We start from the raw sequence: 19,211 nt of genomic DNA on the forward strand, positions 1-19,211 counted from the left end.
GAGAGGGTTAGGTCTATCTGAGTATACCTTACCCCATTCCCTGTCTTGAGAGCCCATCTGCATTGGCATTGCTAATCCCACTGTGGTGCTGCATGGACATATCACATGCTTGCAATCCCAGGCTCCATCTTATCAACTTGACATTTTGCTGGCTGGCTCTGTGTAACCATGTTAGGGGGTTGTGATCTGTCATAACAGTGAATTTCCTTCCATACAGATAAGGCTGAAGTATCTGCAGTGCCCATACTATGGCTAGACATTCTTTTTCTACAGCTGCATAGCATTCCTCCCTGGATTGGAGCCTACAACCAGACTCTAGAAAGTCAGTGAGGCATTCTTCATCCCAAAGGGCATCTTTGTGAACTCATACAAGCCAAAAGGAGTCTCAAAGGCTGACTTCTCTCTAGCACTGGGAGTCAAGGGCACCTGCCAGTAACCCTTGGTAAGATCAATGGCTGTAAGATACTTAGCCCCACCCAGCTGCATTAGGGCCTCATCTGTCCTAGGCATGGGGTAAGCATCCGACTCTGTGTGACTATTTAATTTCCTGTAGTCCACACAGAACCTGGTGCTGCCATCCTTTTTTGGCACCAGCACCACTGGGGAGGCCCAGGGACTGTTGGACTCTTGAATCACCCCTAGTTCCAACATCTCCTGTACCTCCTCCATCAGAGTCTGTTTGACTCTCAGGCACTATATAAGGGGCCTGCCTAATAGGCTTTTGGGGTCCTGTATCCACCTGGTGCTGCCCCAGGTGGGTGCACCCTGGTTTCCCAGTGAACTTGTCCCCAAATTCCTGCAACACTGCTCTGATTTCTCAAACCTGGGTAGGAGATAGCTGCTGGGACATTGCTTCCCCTTCCACTGAGGTGTCAGTCCGAGCCTCACCGAGGAGATCAGCCCCCAGATCACACTCAGACTCCTCCTGCAATCCACTGCAAATGCTCAACACAAGGGCCTCCCTTTCATGGTAAGGATTCATCATGTTAATATGGTTCAATTTGTGCCCCTGCCTTCTGCCTAGCAGTTCCACCATGTAGTTAACATCACTTGCCTTTCATACCACCTTGTAGGGTCCCTCCCAAGTTGCTTGCAGCTTGTTGTGTCTGACAGGAATGAGAACCATTACCTGCTGCCCCACAGCATACTCACTAGCTCAAGCATTCCTGTCATACCACACATTTTTCTGTTGTTGGGCTTCTGCCAGGTTCTCCTGGGCCATGCCCATGAGTTCCCTGAGCCTTGTGCTGAGGATTAGGACGTATACCACAACAGACTCCTTGTTAGACTTGTACTCACCTTCCCACTCATCTCAAATTAAATCTAGAGGTCCCATCACCCTATGCCCATACAGCAACTCAAAGGGTGGAAAACCTGTGGATTCCTGGGGAACCTCTCTGTAAGCAAACAGATGGGGCAAATATTTGTCCCACTCCCTCTTAAACTGATCTGAAAATGCCCATAGCATGGACTTGATTGTAGAGTTTAACCTCTCAACAAGACCATTTGTCTGGGGTTGGTTGGGTGTGGTCTTCATGTGCTTCACCCCACAGGACTTCCACCGACAAGCCAGCAGGTCTAACATGAAATTGGCACCTCTGTCAGTCAGTATTTCTTTTGGGAAACCTACGCTGTTGAAAATCTATAACAAAGCATTTGCCACCTTCTCTGCATCAATGGAGGACAAAGCCACTACCTCAGGGTATCGTGTAGCATAATCCACTACTACTAGGATATACTTTTTCCCTGTGGAACTTGGGGTACTCAGAGGACCCACAATATCCATAGCTTCCCTCTGAAATGGCGTCTCAATCACAGGCAAAGGCATCAAAGGAGCTCTCACTTTGCCTCCTGCCTTGCCTACCTTTTGGCACTCCTCACAGGTCCTGCATACATCTCTGGCAATTTCAGGCCAATAGAAGTTCTGCATAATATGCCTCTTTGTATGTTTTATGCCCATATGACCTGCAAAGGGAATATCATGGGCTATGGCTAGAAGCACCAGATGGTAGGCTCTAGACACTACCAACTGTTGTACTCTCTCACCTTCTAGCCCTCCCTCAGGGGTCCACTCTCTGTGTAGTAACCCTTTGTCCCAGAATACAGATTCTCCCTTTCCTTGAGAATTAGGTGCCTCCCTAGCTACCTGCCTCAGGCCTTGCAATGTAGGGTGTGAGAGCTGAGCCTGTCTCAACTCTCTCCTGGTAACCCTTCCCAGCTCCCCTTCCACAGGAAATCTGACATGCTCTGAGAGTGGTGCCTCACTGTCAGCCTGGGTACTACTACTCACCTCTACCTTTGCTGTCACTCTGTCCAAGGGACCATCAGTACCCCCAAGTAGCTGTGGCTCACCTTCAGTCTCACTGCTACAGGGTAGCTCCCTTCCTGAAGTAACCACCTCACCAGTCCTGGCTGCAAGTATGCAGTCTGTCTGGGTCTCCCCAGGCTACCAGACCCACAGGTTGTCTCCTAGCCTGACTGCATGTCACTGCATAAGCACATGGTACTGCCTCATCCAAATCCTTCCCTATCAGGACATCTGCAGGATGATAGTTAGGTAGCCTTGTTGTCCCAAGACAAACTACTATTGGCATTTTGTCTTTCCCACTTACTGGCTCCCTCACCTTTGGTTCCCCACCTTGCCTCTGTGGACACCTGTATGCCACATGGCCCCACTGGTTGCATTCAAAACATTTAACCCTAGCTCCTGGACATGTACCTGGACTATTGGCTTCCCCTGCTACTGGCAGATTCTGCCCACCATGGGTTCCTTTAGAGCCATGAGCAGTACTGGGGGTCCCTTTCTGGTGCAGGGTGGCCCTGCTTGACAGGTATAGGTCTCCCTTCTTCCCCAATTCATCTGAAGTAGCACATTGTCTATCAGCTAACCAGATCCTCATGTCCTCAGGCAAAGTACTAAGGGCTTGTTCCCTCACCAAAATGTCTGCCAGCCCTTCAAAAGTGGTGACCTGACATCCACTCACCGACCTATGGAAATAAGTGCTCAGTTCAGCAACATATTCACACAAATGTTCATCTGCTTTGTGTCTATGCTCACAAAGCTTTTTCCTATACATTTCAGGTGTTAGCTTAAACAAGTCTAACAAATGTTTTATTTAATAGCAGTATAATCAAAACATCCAATGTCAGACATTTTTGACAAAACACTTACAGCTTTACCATGGAGTAAGGGGGTCAGGAACCGTACCCAGAGCCTTTGGTCAACACTATACTGTTTGCATACCCTCTCAAACATATGAATGAAACTATCAAAATTATCCCCCTCTTTAAACTGCAGAAGAAATTTACTGACCTGTTGTGCTTCTGGGATCCAGTTACTCCCTTCCCCATTACCTCCATGATTCTGGTAAAGAGTCAGTATCTCCTTCTCCTGCTGCCTCTGCCTTTCCTTTTCCTCAGCTTCCAGACATTGCAGTTTCTCATTCTCCTCAGCCTGCAAACTTCACAGTCTTTCATTGTCCTCACTCTCTAGATGCCTCAATCTCTCAGTTGCTTCTATGTCCACATGCCTGGCCTCCAACTCAAGTCTCTTTAGCTCCAGATGGATTTTTAAGTCCTCTGCAGAAAGGCTGAGCTGTCCATTGTCTGAGGGTATTATATCTCCACTGCCAGTCTGATTGTCCTCCTGGTTGCTGTTTTCTGATGCAGCTGTAACCAAGGCTGCAATCAGGTCTGCCTTAGTCAGGTTTCCATGCATCAGTCCCCTAGCCTAGCACATCTCTGCCAGCTGGCTCCTTGTCAGCTTTTCAAACTCCTCTGCTGACATGCTGCCTGCTCACCCTGACTAACTAAGCTAACAAAAGAAATAAAACAATTGTGATCTGAACTCTGAGTAGTCACTGGGTGGCTGATTTAGAGTACAAAACACCTTCAGAGCTCACTGTACACAAGCTACAGGAATTCACTCTACCCACACCACTACACGCCAATTAGTATTTGCCAACCAATTAATATGTAATGTGGATATCCCACCACTGCCAAACAATTAATAGTGATGTCCGTGACCTGGCTCAGCAATCAAGGAGCCTCAATCCTCACCACTAACACCAGTGAGGGGTGTCTCATATAGGAGGAAAGGATAACAAATACACACAGTAAAGTGCAATTTCCCTTAACATCACTCAGAGATCACAGTCAGTCCGGGGCTGGTCACTCCCTTGGTCTCCAGGTCCCCAATAAGACTCCCCACTGGCACAGCTATAGGGTCCAGATCTCAGTCAGCTGGGCAAGCTAAAATCTCCAGCACCCTCTCTGTCCAACTCTGTCCAGTGCTTCGTGTCCCTGCCCAAGTAGCTGACACACACACACTTTGAGATAAGAGTTTATCCAACCACATAGACACTTCTGGGGAAGGCTGGCACAGGTTCTCCAGCTATGCCCCTTTTACCCAGACTATACAGTAGTAATCACTGCCACCACCCAGCTAATATTTATCAGCTACCCAAAGACCCTTAAAAGGGTGCCCAGTTATTACTGTGCAATATTATTATCCAACTGGTAGTATCGCCCAGGGCTAAAGCTATAGGAGTGGCTTTGTACAATTTTACCAAAGGCATGCAAGTACTCTTAAGAGCTTAAATTATCTCTACACAAAACACTCACAGTTGAAAGGTTTTAAAATATTTAATAAATAAAAGACAAGACAATACTTCTTACTACACAGTGCTAGTCAAGAGTTCAGAGATCACAGAGAAATACTTAAAATAATTCAGTACTACAGTTCTGACATCACAGAAAAAAACACAGTCTAATCTTTCTAGTTTCTAGCTATTACTAATAGAAAACACAAGTCTAAGATAAACTTACATATAGAACACAGGCAGAGTGCTGATGAGATGGATGGTCAAGACAAACATGCTTAATAATCTCTGATTCTCTCTGTTTTTAAAATCAAATTCCTGGTTCCCATTACATCATTCTTCACACTTCCCTGGGTTCCCAGGCTAACAGAAACTACATTTACATTCTTAACATCTCCTTGTGTTATCTTGCAGCTGGTCAGGAAGCAGAGCAATAAAAATACATTTGCATGTTTAAATCTAGCAATTTAACTCTTGGTTAAAACGAAAGAATGTCTTCACCTAGACTGGCCAGAGCCAACCTTAAAGATCAACAACAGTCATAAAATGCTTGACTTAGCTTCCTTACAGCAGACTGCACTGTTACATTTTTTCCAGTTCCACATGTAACTTTATTTTTACCATTTAAGACAACAAGCCTATGGTTTACATTAATATTTACAGATAACATAATTATCTATAAAATTCTATCTGGCTAGGCTGGCAGCCTTCACAACATGTATCAACTATGTTACAGAATGTGTGCATGCCAAAATCATATCTTATGTATACTGTTTGAGACTACTGTTTAACTATGATTACACTAAACTTATATGTATCAAATATGAAAGTGAATGTTGTGCTTGTCAAAATGTATCTCTTTTATGCTTTGATACTGCTGTATAACTATGACTACAGCTCTATATTATCTAATCGATCACTTAGCTTGTCGAATGCCTAAATGTCGAGAGCTAAGGGTCAAAAACAATCTTGAATGGCCAGGTAAGTGAATTCTTTCATCGAGAAAGAATTTGCTTGGCCATTATCAGGAATTTGCCCTTTCCCCAATGTAGAGCGATCTTGGAGTTGGTATATTTAGTTAGGGGGGTGTGGGGGGCTTGGAAGTTTATGTTAGTGTGGCATGGCCAAGCAAATACTTTCCCAATGAAAGAATTTGCTTACCTGGCAGTTCGAGAGTGTAAGTTTTCGACCCTTAGCTGTCGACGTTTAGACGTTCATCAAGCTAAGCGATCGATTAGATAATATAGACCCATGACTACTATACACTTATATGTAGCAAATACGAAACTGAATGTAATGCTTGTCAAAATGTATTTTCTGGAGTTTTTTTCCCCGGGGCTCTGCTGAAAAAGGGCTATCAGCTCAGTCTGACTACACTGGTCAACAAATGTAAAATAAATAGTGTAACAGTTTAAAAGTACTGTAATATATTGCTGAATTCTTTTTGAAGATGTGAAAATAAGTGCAATACGTATCAAAGATACTGATCTGAACTACTGAGTAGTAACATTTTTAACTTACAAGAGTCACATTTTCCCAAAATTCAAAAACTAGAATCATCCATCAAAGCTGAAGTACACACCACTGCACATACAGATGCAGAAATTACCTGCTTCTGTATTTCCTGACTAGAAATTTGACCCAGAACATGTATCAGAAATAAGCTCAGTATGAGTTACGGCTCCAACACCTATCATCTCCATAATTATGTGTCATGCTGCAAAAACTGCATAATTTAAAGAGCATTAAGACAGTGGTTGGTATATATTTCAACTGCTGCCACTGTGGAAGTATGTGGAAGCATTTAGTTTTTGGAAAGGATAAATCTGAACTACCTCACAAATGTATTTGATATCTATAAATGAGTAGGGTATACTGTGATACCAAACCACAAAAAAATAAAAGATAGTATATAGATATAACAACAAACCAGTGACCACCAAATCTTTTATTGTTCTTGCTTCTGACATCTCGGCTACAAGCCTTCAAGGAAGATAAAAACCAACAAAACACCATATATATATATATATATATATATATATATATATATATATATATATATATATATATATATATATATATATATACATATCATAACCAATGATCCAATAAAACAATTAATACAACTGGTACATTAATTAGAAATATTTGAAATTCTTAAAGCAATATAGCTGCCAACTACAATAAAACTCTCCAATTAAATTCCCAATTCATACCCTTAGAGCTTAAAGTGTCAAACTTCAAAATATAATTTGCTTCTTTAAACAGTAACTTGCTTTTTAAACATGAATCAAGGGGAACTTCATCAATTTTTTTCTAATACTGTGCCTTGTAAACCCATCACAGAACTTTGATGTACAGCTTGAAAATGCATCGCTACTGAACTAGATTCCTTCATATTACCTATGCCCCTGATGTGTTCTAACAATCTAACTTTAAATGCTCTCTTAGTCTGTCCAATATAAATCTTGTCACAAGGAAATCTTAGGGCATAAATAATACCTTGTGTATTACATAAGCCCTAAGAGTATGAATTCAGAATTTAATTGGAGAGTTTTATTGTAGTTGGCAGCTATATTGCTTTAAGGATTTCAAATGTTTCTAATTAATGTACCAATTGTATTAATTGTTTTATTGGATCATTGGTTGTGATATATATATATATATATATATATATATATATATATATATATATATATATACTATTTTTTTATTTTTTGTGGTTTGTTATCTGTTCTTTATGGCCAGTAACCCCAATCTGGATTTACCTAGAGTGTTTCAAGATGGTTTGCTTGATTCGCAGCAAAGAATGGGGAGTAATTTCCTTTCACACTGTACTTCAGAAGTAACTAGTTCTTCATGTACAGAGGCTGTTATGGGATCTGGTAACAATGTATCTGAACCCTCCACTGCTCAGCAAAGATGGGAGGTGTAACGTAACGGTCGTTTAGTAGATTTCTTCTCCACGGTTGGAAGAAGATGGGCCACTACAATGAGTCCAGAGACCAAGGTATTGTGTGAGTCCCAAGAAAAATTGTTATTTAAAGAGACTTCCGTTTTTTTGAATATCCAGAGTATTTCAAAATATATTGAGCTGGATATCACTCCACGTCGCTTAAGATCATTTAAAGACCCTTCTACTCCATTTAATTTACAAGATGAAACAGACTGTAATTTTCATAAACAGTAGGTGCTTGCAGCCCACAAATGCTCTTTAGAATGGATCTCCATTTTGGTAGCGCGTGATAGGGTTAAACAGGGTGAGCTTCATAAAGATATTAATTCTGCCTGTAATAAATTGATCACCCAAACTAACCCTCAGTTTTTGGACAAAGTTTTAAGTGACATTAACAATAAATTAATTGGTCATGAGGAGGAAATAATGGAAAGAAAAAAGAAGAAACTAGTGCGCGACACCCACGACTATGACAATGGTAAAGCCTTCCTCTCTAGAACCAATCAGAAAAGGACTTTGCATCATGTGTCCTTTGAACAAGGAAACACACAGACTGAACAGCATTCTTTTTCATCGGCTGTGTCCACCAGTGAATTGGTTTCTTCAGGGGAAGGTGGTAATGTTCCAGTAAATAATGCTACTAATTTTCCATCTTTGCCTAAACCCCAGAATTCAGATGGTATGCAGCAGACTTTTCAGAACTTCAGCAATGGTCATGGAGGGTTTAATTCAAGAAAGCGGCAACGTGAAGGACAGTTTAATGGCAATGGGAAACAGTACAATAACCAACATCCTCAACCTCAACAGTACCAATACTCAAAGAAAGGGAAGTGGTAACTGTTTATCTTATGTAGTTAAATTATCTGGACAGTCATTGAGTGATGTAGAAATAGCTGTTTAGAGTCAGGATTGAAATTTATACCTACTGTAATACCACGCCTGCATGAAATTAAATGTGATGTTTATAAATTTGTCAGAAAGCTGCAGTTAAAATGTTTTTTTTTATACCAAAGATGAAATTTTTACTGATTGTGAAGTGGTTGATGAAACTGATACTTTATCTGACAATGAAAGTTTTTATTCATGTACTTCTGATGAATTGGTTAATGCATATTATAAGTTTGATACTAGTAATATTAGTTCTAATTATAAATTTATACCTGTTATTAGTAATGATATTATTAAATCATTTTATCAAATGTTGAATTTTTTCTGTTGCTTTAGAAACTGATGGTTTAAACAAATAAGTAATGTTGAATATAATCTCACAAAGGCAGAATGGGTTGCTTTGAAGAATCTAAGGGGAAACAGTAATCTGATTTTCAAACCTGCTGACAAGGGTAATAGACTTATGGTTTTAGATGTTTCTAGTTATTTGGAAATGTGTTATGTATATCTAAATGATGTAAATGTATATGAAAGAGTACATATTTCTACATATATGTTAGCTCAAGAACAGTATTTAGAATTAATCAGTAAGGGCGTAAGGTTAGGGTATTTTTCCAGGGAGGATGCTAAAAAGAAGTTTAGTATAGATCAGGCCTGTATGGCCTGTTTCTATTGCTTACCCAGAAAACATAAGAATATGGAGCATCGCCCTGGGTGCCCTATTGTTTCAGGCAAACAATACTTTTTATATAATATGGGCTGTTTATTACATCATCTATTACTGCCAAAAGTTTTGTCTTTACCTGCTTATGTTAACGATGTGTTTTATTATTTTGGAAACAATCAAAACTGTGTCTTTAAATGAAAAGATGTATTTCATTACACTTGATGTTAGCAGCCTTTATACAAATGTTTCACATACATTTGGTATGGAGGCAGTAAAGTTTTTTCTAGGTGAATGCCCTGCTACTGAATTTTTTTTAGAATTACTGTATTTTTGTTTATGTAACAATTTTTTTGAATTTAATAAGGAGATAAACAATTGCGAGGTACAGCTATAGGGGCAGCATTTGCCCTCTCTTATGCAAATTTGAGTATGGGATTATTTAAGTATGAATATATATATATATATATATATATATATATATATATATATATATATATATATATATAAAGCTGAATTATATGTTAGGTTTGTTAAACATTATGCCCGCTTTATAGATGACCTTATTTTTTGTGTGAGGGTGGAGAAAATGAAGTAGTCGGTTTTGTGGGCTCTTTACAAATGAATAGGTTTGGACATAAATTTGATGGTGTACAGCAAGATAAACAAGTCTCTTTTTTAGATGTAAATCTTGATATTTCCAATTGTTAGGGTCTACACACTCGGGTACATAGAAAGTTTGATGGGGATATATACTATTTGAAAGCTACTAGCTGTCACCCTCCACACACAATAGATGCTTTACTTTTTGGGGAGTTAATTTGTATACATAGATTATGTGATGTTGACTCTGAGTTAAGAGAGGAAATTTCTAATACCTGTAATATGTTTTATAGTAGAGGTTATAGTAGTCAAGCTATCTCTAAAGAGGTCTCTAAAGTTAAGGATAGATGGAATGCAACATCAGTTAAGCCATTTAAATATGGCAGTAATTCAGTGAATGTTAATATGGATATATATTTTACTACTACCTATAGTCCCTTTATTAATATTCTGATTAATTTAATTAAATATTATTGGAATTTTCTCCATTCTAAAAAAGAAGTACATCCTTGGCTCCCTAAGCAACTTAAAATATCCTATAGGGTAGGAAGAAGTTTTAAAAAATATGCTAGTTAGAGGAAAATTTGTTATGCCTTCAGTGGCCTTACCTCCCAGTATTTTATATTTAGGAACACAAACGTGTGGTAGGTGTAAGGCTTGTAAATATGTTGTAAATAATTTTGAATATATAAATGGCAGAAAGTTTCAAATCACAGGTAGTTTTAAATGTAATACACAAGGTATTATTTATGCCCTAAGATGCCCTTGTGACAAGATTTATATTGGACAGACTGAGAGAGCATTTAAAGTTAGATTGTTAGAACACATCAGGGACATAGGTAATATGAAGGAATCTAGTTCAGTAGCGATGCATTTTCAAGCTGTACATCAAAGTTCTGTGATGGGTTTACAAGGCACAGTATTAGAAAAAAAATTGATGAAGTTCCCCTTGATTCATGTTTAAAAAACAAGTTACTGTTTAAAGAAGCACTTTATATCTTGAAGTTTGACACTTTAAGCTCTAAGGGTATGAATTGGGAATTTAATTGGAGAGTTTTATTGTAGCTGGCAGCTATATTGCTTTAAGGATTTCAGATGTTTCTAATTAATGTACCAATTGTATTAATTGTTTTATTGGATCATTGGTTATGATATATATATATATATATATATATATATATATATATATATATATATATATATATATATATATATATATATATATATATATATATATATATATATATATATATATATATGGTGTTTTGTTGGTTTTTATCTTCCTTGAAGGATTGTAGCCAAGACATCAGAAGCAAGAGCAATAAAAGATTTGGTGGTCACTGGTTTGTTGTTACACACTGTGATACCAGTATGAATAATTTTGATAGAAAACCCCATCAGTACTAGGGATATTGCATGACTGGATATAAACTTCTTTACAATTGGTTTACGGGGATTAATAAGTCTATCCATAAACTCCTCAGTTGTACATAACTGCACATTCTCACTTGCTTGTAACCATACTATCAGTTTACTCTGCGAGATGAAAGAAAGAACACTTATGATGTGAATAATATCACACCACAAAATGATCCCCATTTACGCCCAAGAGATTGAGTTTATAGTTCCTCCTACTTTATATCTGGGCCTAGCAAAGTTTTTTTTCCAATATGTAATTCCCTTTTGCCATCAACTGTCTGGTCATACTACTTCCTCCTATTTAAGACCCACCTAGGGTAGCAGACATTTCTTGTTTCTGATACCTTCATCTAGTTTAGATGACATACAGCATTTAATTATATTAAAAAAAGAAAAGCAATGGGTGGATTGAGGTTTGGAAAAAACTGTAGTGTGGCAGTGGTCTTGAAATATTTTACCAAATCCTGAAAAATATCTTTGTACTATTAATTTTCCTCTAACCACACAGAGGAATTTAAATTCCAGTATCTTCAGCCAAACTTTTTGCAAGACCAAAGTTGCCATATACCATCCTACCAAGGGCAAAAGGCAAGTAAATAATATGAATATTAGTATCAGGATTTATTTCATGGTAGTAATGTGTGCCAAAATGGAGACTAAGATAGATTTCGGATTTTGAGCATACATTTGATATGTTCTATAAAAACCTTCAGGTTTACGTCTTCTGGGTTCTGAAACACTGGGCAAAGATGATTTGTCAAATAGACTACCATTTTACAGCTCCAAACAGGTTCAGTAATTATTTGAGAAAACACTGTTTTATCATTTTTTTATCTCAGAAAATTCAGTGAAGATAACAAATACTGTAAGAATTTCCTGGTTTGATGAACTGAGTTCACCTATCCACTGGACACAATCATTTGCAACACAGATTGAACATAGCCTGTATGACCAATAGATTCATGGCCAAGACATACTAGACATGCTAAATCTACTCCCTTACTGAACCCTAACTAACCCTGCCCTGCAAACACATGCACACCCACTTCCATCCCTAACATAAACCTGTTTCAACAAGACAAACAAACATTCAGCAATACAAGTATTTGCTAAATGAAAGTTCAGAAAAAACATTCCTGAATTACTCTTTACAAACTAATGCACATTTGATAAAGTGTAGGGGTAGGTGTATCAACTGCTATGATAAGTAAACACTCCCTCATAAGCAGAAGGGTGGAAAACAAGCTCCATTTATATGCACTTTACAATATTTAACAAAATCTCCTCTAATCCCATACCTAGCTATTGCTATGATCAAAATGCCACACTTCAAGGAATCAAACTCTTTGTTAAAGTCTACAAATAGGGCTTGCTTTAGACATATCTTCATTTCTTTTGACACTCACATTGCTAAAGTGGTTAGAAAGACCTTCTACATTGCCCACCTGATCATGAAGGGATTCACATCCAGATCTAGTGAGGTCATTGTTCCCCTGTACTCTTCACTTATCAGACCAACTGCTCAGAGGTGACATGTGCCTGACATACAAGGCCATGTCCAACCTGGAATTAATGGACATGCTCCACCTCAAAAAGCTGGCTCTGTTCAAGAGAAATCTTGACCTGTGGAATCATCTCTGTGTCACTGCTGGACAGGAGCAACAAAAAAATGGGCACAGTATTTTTTAATATAAGGGGTGGCGTAAGCCACAAAATTTGGGCTAGGCATAAACCTATGAACCTATGAACCTATTAACCCACAAACTCCATAAATTAAATATTACTCAATAATTCAGACCCCCCCATCTACTCACAACAAATCTGTATTGTGTTACACTAGTTAATTTATTAACAACCTTTCACAATGCCCCACTGATCCCTTTGTGTAAATCTTAGTTTCCATGGGAAGCTATGACCTGTGGAGTCTATATTAAATCAGTGAATGCTTAAAAAAGCGAACGCTGATTTATCGACCCTCTTTAAGCAAAAGCTTCAAATCCCGAACACTCGGAACAGCGATTTTTTTTCCCAGGGAAAAAATCACTGGGATGTTTTTGTGACTTTGCCATTTCCTCCACTGTGGTGTGATTTCAGAGTTGCTATATTTAAGTAGGGGGGTGTGGGGGCAAAGCCCCCCACTTTATTTACTGTTTTGAAGTTTTTTTTTTTTTGTGTGAATTTTTAGAAAAGCAACATATTCAAATTCCTTTTTACACTATTCCAGTGCCCACCTGATTCAACAAAAGAGGTCAGTGGTGAAGGGTCAGCTTGTGCGGGCAGCTAGAATGGTTTCCACACAGACTGATTTTTTGATTGAATGTGACCTCTTGGTTAACATGCTTTTAAAAATGGGGATACCCCTTAGTGTTATTGGATGAACTAAGGCAAGAAGTGGTTTCAAAATGGGCACAAGGCTTTTACAAAGCAATTTTAAACAATCCAGCTTGCCCCCATGTACCACCTGACTAGCATGAGCATACAAAGTACACAGTAGAAACACCTTTTGCTAGTGTTCCTTTGTTTATTATTCCTTATAGCATGGATGCCCTTGCAATTAAACAGATTATCATGAAGAATTGGGATCTTCTTTCATCGGACATGGCCTTTTATGGTATAGAGAATTTTAAACCTAAATTTGTTTTCAAAGGAGGTCAAAATTTAAAGAATTTTTTGGAATTTAATGGTAGACTTAGCCTCAGAATAAAAGGAATGTTTAAATGTGAAGCATACCCTTATTGTAGACATACTGAAGTGGGCAATAATTTTGTGAAAAGGGACCGAAAATATGAGACAAAAGGCAGGTTTAACTACAATTCTTGCAGTGTAATTTATTTAGCTAAATGTCAAGCCTGTCCAAGTTTTTATATTGGCAAAATAGATAGAAAGTTTAAAGAATGGTTATACGAACACATTTACAGTATAAGGAAAAAGAAGACCGAGAATGCCGTAGCCAACCATATTACCTTACACCCAAGGTCACTCATTTGTTTTTCGAGTGATTGACCAAGTAGTTAAGGATGTGAGGGGAGGCCCATTTTCTTTGAAATTGGAGTTGCTAGAATTAACCTAGCAACTTAGATGCCAGGCTTATGTGTTACCTGGTCTTAATGACATCTGTTCATTGGTTAGTGTGTTGAAACTTAAAAGTTTGTTGAGACGAAGAAGCGTTTCCAAACAAACTTATGGTCATTACATTTCAGGAGCTCATAGATTTCAATATTGTTCAGTGATTTGTGAAGACTAGTATTTTTTAAATATTGTTTATCTACTTCTTTGTTTTTTAATGTCATTTTTACGTATACTTATTTGTGAAATTGTAGTTTTCATGTTCATAGTAATATTTTTTTATAATAGTTGTTTATATCAGGAAACAACAAAAATGTTTTTGTTTATGTGAATGTTTTTGTTTTACACCATGATCTTCTTTCTTTGATGAATCATATGGCCTACTTCTGTGATGAATCACATGATTTATTTTCAGAGTAACATGTGACTATTTCTTACACCACATGATTGTTTAGGCAAAGTATTTAATGGTTCATTGTACTTTTGAATTTTGTCTGAAGAAGCTTGGTAACATACCTAATGAAAGCGCTTACTTTGTCATATGTGCAGATGAACAATCTATGGGCTTTCTGGAACAATTTAACTAATCTCATTACTTCTGGAAAGGAAGCACATGTCTGTCCTCTACCAAATAATGCAAGACAATTCACTTCACCAAGCATTATGGTACGGCGGTAGCATTGTTGCCTCACAGCAAGTGGTTCTCCTGTTCGATTCTTGGCTGGAGTGCCTTCTGTGTGGAGTCTGCATGTCCTCCCCGTGGACAAGTGGCCTCCAAAAGACATGTGTAATTGGGCGTGCCTTCGCTGAAGGTTGGGCATAAGGCTGGCAACTCGGCACTATAAAAATCGACTGCTAATCATTAGCAGACTGGAGTTCTGCTGTGGCGACCCCTAACTGGGAAAAGCTGAAAAGACAAACATTATTTAAAGGAATTTGTATAATTCCAAAATGTATTCTAGTGTTCCAAAATGATTTAGCTAATGATGTGATTTTCCCTTAACTCTAGTTCTCCTAAACCTTAAAAAAAATGATCACTAGCAGTAGATAGCTTTCACTCAGCATCAGACTGAATTGCTTATCTGATATCAATACTAATCTACAGCTCCATTGTAGAGGCTATTGACTCTAACTGTTGAAAAAGATCTATCACTGTTGTGTTATGAAAAGATGGTATATCTTCTGAGCTGCCATTTTTTAATGCATTACTTAATTGTGTACAGTCTCTTTTCTGAGGTAACATAGAGACATCATCTGGTTGAGTGACTTACTCAGAGTTACAAAGAAAGCAAATGGAGGATTAGGGAATCAAACCCAGGACTACATTATGAAGCTCATTTGCAGAAAATAGCCTTAGCAAGGCCACTGATACACTATTCAAGTAGAACTGCATAGGTATATAATTATAAGAAATAAAATGCTTATTCGGATAATCCTACTTCTGCACTACTGCACAACATGATTTGTAATTCAGTCACAGCACAGAAAGAGCACTTATTAGCCTATGTAAAAATATTTTTAAACAAAAAAAAATATGGTGGATAGACAGACTTTCTATTTCTTTACCACTTAAAAACTTTTGCTACTGTTTACAACTTAACATAACATCAGTCTTTATATCCATCACAAATTCAATGAATAGATTTCTCATTAACTGTCTAATCCTATACGGTCTATTTGTTGGAAAGTTTTCTCTCCAAAGATGAACTTTTTATCATCTGTTTCCTTCAAGGATCAGTAGTAAGACCAATATTTTTGTTTTTTACCTTTTTCATTGATGCTAGGAGTAGTATCTGGTGGCTTCAAAGTGTGTGTGTGTGTGTGTGTGTGTGTGTGTGTGTGTGTGTGTGTGTGTGTGTGTGTGTGTGTGTGTGTGTGTGTGTGTGTGTGTGTGTGTGTGTGTGTGTGTGTTATAGGAAAGAAATGAATCAGTGGGGTTAACCGGAATATCATGGGGCAATAGTATGGCTGGTCATTGACCACTTACTTATATTAAAATAATATATCAGGTCGGTCACTTTCATCTACAGATTGCCTCAGTACCAATCATTCTAACCACTTTAATTACACATCAAATATCTGATTGTTATTAAATAAAACAGTCAGAGAAATGTATTTCAGCTTGTTTTACTCCAACACCCACACTTGCCCTGCAAGTTCAGATCAAATGACAGAAAGAGCCATTTTCATCTAAGACTGCATCTGTGCCAACCAATCACAGACACTATGTTGACTGCATAGACCTCAAATTATTCGTCCCTCTACACCACCTTACTCTTGTGTGCTAACCTTGAACCTACCCCTACCCATGTTGCTTACCATGAATTCACACTATTAAAACCCCTTTTCCTAAAAGTGTCACTAATCAAGAGAAATAGGAACAGAACTTGTACACCAAACAGACACAACACAATCTGTTCCCTTCTTACTCTAAGCCTAACCTCCGAACACTTGCACATACACACTGCACACTAAAACAGAATCTTTTAAATTCTCACAAATGCTACCTTTTCTGTCATTCATTTTCTTGCACATTCCTATATATCTGCACTATATACGTTCATTAGCTCATATTAGGCTAGCTGAACTTGGCCATTTTAAGTCTAGCCATTTTCCCTTTTTGTGTTCAGATTAACCTATTCCATTGGTTATAGATTGGTCCTGCCCATCCCGTCATTAATTTTATATTAATCTTAATGTGAACAACTGGGGTCATACCATAGATAAGCTGTGGGAACCCATTTATGGGATAAAGCATTTAAGTGATTCTTATTCCGAAGAAGTCTGTTGACGAAAGTGTATTAAGTGTTAGACACTAAAGTTGCTGGTTAACTCGTTAATTCATCAACTTGTGGCTAGTGTGTTTTTTTTATTGTAATTATGAAGCTATGCAATATTTGTATATGTAGGTTGATATCTCCTAAACCAAGTGACCTACAAACTATTGCATAGTATAAGGTGAAACCTTAGATTATATTGAATAAAACATGACTTGGTAGATGCACTGTATGATGTGTTATTTTTATCACCACTTATACAAATATGCATCATTTTCATATTTCTGTAGGCATATTAATAACAATTACTCAGAAAGAAATTTCTTGATGTCGCATGTAAGCTGCAGTATGACTGAACAAAAATGATCTAACACTATAGGTCGAGGGTATGCAGTAATTAATGAAACTTGAGAGACAAATACAATTCTGGATTGATGTATATTATATTAAAGTATTGATATAAACATTGACTGGACTGAGTACTGTAACTGTAAATTATGCTTTTTACTAACAGCATTGTTGTTTTAACCTTTTTTAATAGCATTTATAATTTGTAAGTTCTTTGAATTTGTTTGGAATTTGACTTAACAAATGCAATAAATATTATGGTATATGTGACAACTGAAGTTTAAAAATCTGGTGGTATTAAATGCTGCTACGGAATATAGACTAGTAGCTATACTGTGCTGCCCTTCAGGTATATTACTATTGTGAAGCAGCCCCAGAACAAAAGTGTTAAGGAGATATAAATCTATACAGAGATATCCTACAATATTAAGGTGAACAACAGGAAAGAAGGACAATGGAAAGTCATCCTCCAGAACATGCTAGTGTATCTTAAAATAAATGGAAAACAAACTGTACATATTCAAGATTCTGATTTGCAGCACAGTCCTAATTATAGTATTTTGCATAAATTAACCAGCGGTAAAGGTAAATTTACTACTAGTTATTCAAAACCTCCACAGAAAAGAAATCAACTATAATACTTGAAAAGTGCCTCTCTCTTTCTTCAGCAAATGAAATAAACCTATAAATCTTACACATCAAACCTTACCACAGAATGAATAAACTGCATTAGAAATGAAAATTATCACAGCATCATCTTAAATGTTTGCAAGAATCAGAAGATAAATACATTTCTTATCATTTACTGTTTTGCTAACTAGTCCCCCATTAAAATATTTCCATTTTTTACCCTGCAACAGCTTAAATTAGATATATTTCAGATTTACAGCTAACACTGCATTGACATTTCATCTGTCTGATTTCATGCATACAAAGGATGGATATTTTATAATCTAGCAAATGATGTGCAGATTCTGACATTTTCAAATTGCTTCAGAAAGCTGCAAAGCCATACATTTAACTGAACATATTAACATTTGAGTTTGCAAAATACAATATACTCTCATTTGATCAATGTATAACCATACTAAATATAAATGTTTAGCATCATTCTACAAATTTGTACATGAGTTTTTTTAAATACCAAAGGGTTTTTAATAACAATAAATTGTAAGTGCGATATTAAATGTTTCATCTCAAGCTTTATTTCTTGAGAACCTCTCACCACAACTCATTTGAGTCAAGAAGAGACAGTTTTTGAGAATAACAATAATAATCTGAGAAAATGTTACAGGTCTTTAAAAGGAAAAGATAAGAAGTTGTATTAAAGCTATATTTAATCCAAGCAAAAGTGAAAAAAGTTATTTGTTAACAAAAATGTAATATGTGAAAAACCTGTTAAATGTTATATAACTGCATTTGCTGTTATTAATATATATTATAGCTAGGAGAGGAGACTAAGTCATGTATTTTGTCTGTGTACACTATGGTGAAACCTGCTGCTCAAAGGTTCTGGCATGATGATGCATTATCTGGGCAGTAGGTTATTAAAGGTCTCCTCTCTCCTCCATGAGGATGTAGTTGGGAAGATAGGAAGGACATGTTTTAAAATTCATACTAAATGCACAGAACTGATAATTTAAAAAGAGTAACAGAAGTACAGAAACTATAGAAGTCACAACTATGCATTGCTTTCTGGAGGATTCCCTTACAGAAAAATTACCTGTGCCTTCATGCTGCCTATAAAGTCTCTGAAATTCCATTTTGACTGCAAAGCCAGGAGCAGTAAAGGTGCAGTATTTCTTTAGCCAAAAATATATATCCAACACCTAGCATCGTATATATTTTCTGACCATCTTATGTCTTTATATGAAAGTTCTATTTTCAGT

The 19,211-nt window shown here is 37.3% G+C and overlaps 1 protein-coding gene across 1 annotated transcript in view; it reads left to right on the forward strand.

Annotated features, from left to right (window-relative positions):
* LOC122816775 (cytochrome P450 2K3-like) overlaps window positions 1–19,211 on the forward strand; it is a 490,258-nt gene that overhangs the window by 236,201 nt on the left and 234,846 nt on the right. The gene's annotated exons all lie outside the window — the stretch shown is intronic.

Source organism: Protopterus annectens, chromosome 12.part0 (genome assembly GCF_019279795.1).
Source record: "Protopterus annectens isolate FY-2018-M chromosome 12.part0, PAN1.0, whole genome shotgun sequence".
Taxonomy (NCBI): Eukaryota; Metazoa; Chordata; order Ceratodontiformes; family Protopteridae; genus Protopterus; species Protopterus annectens.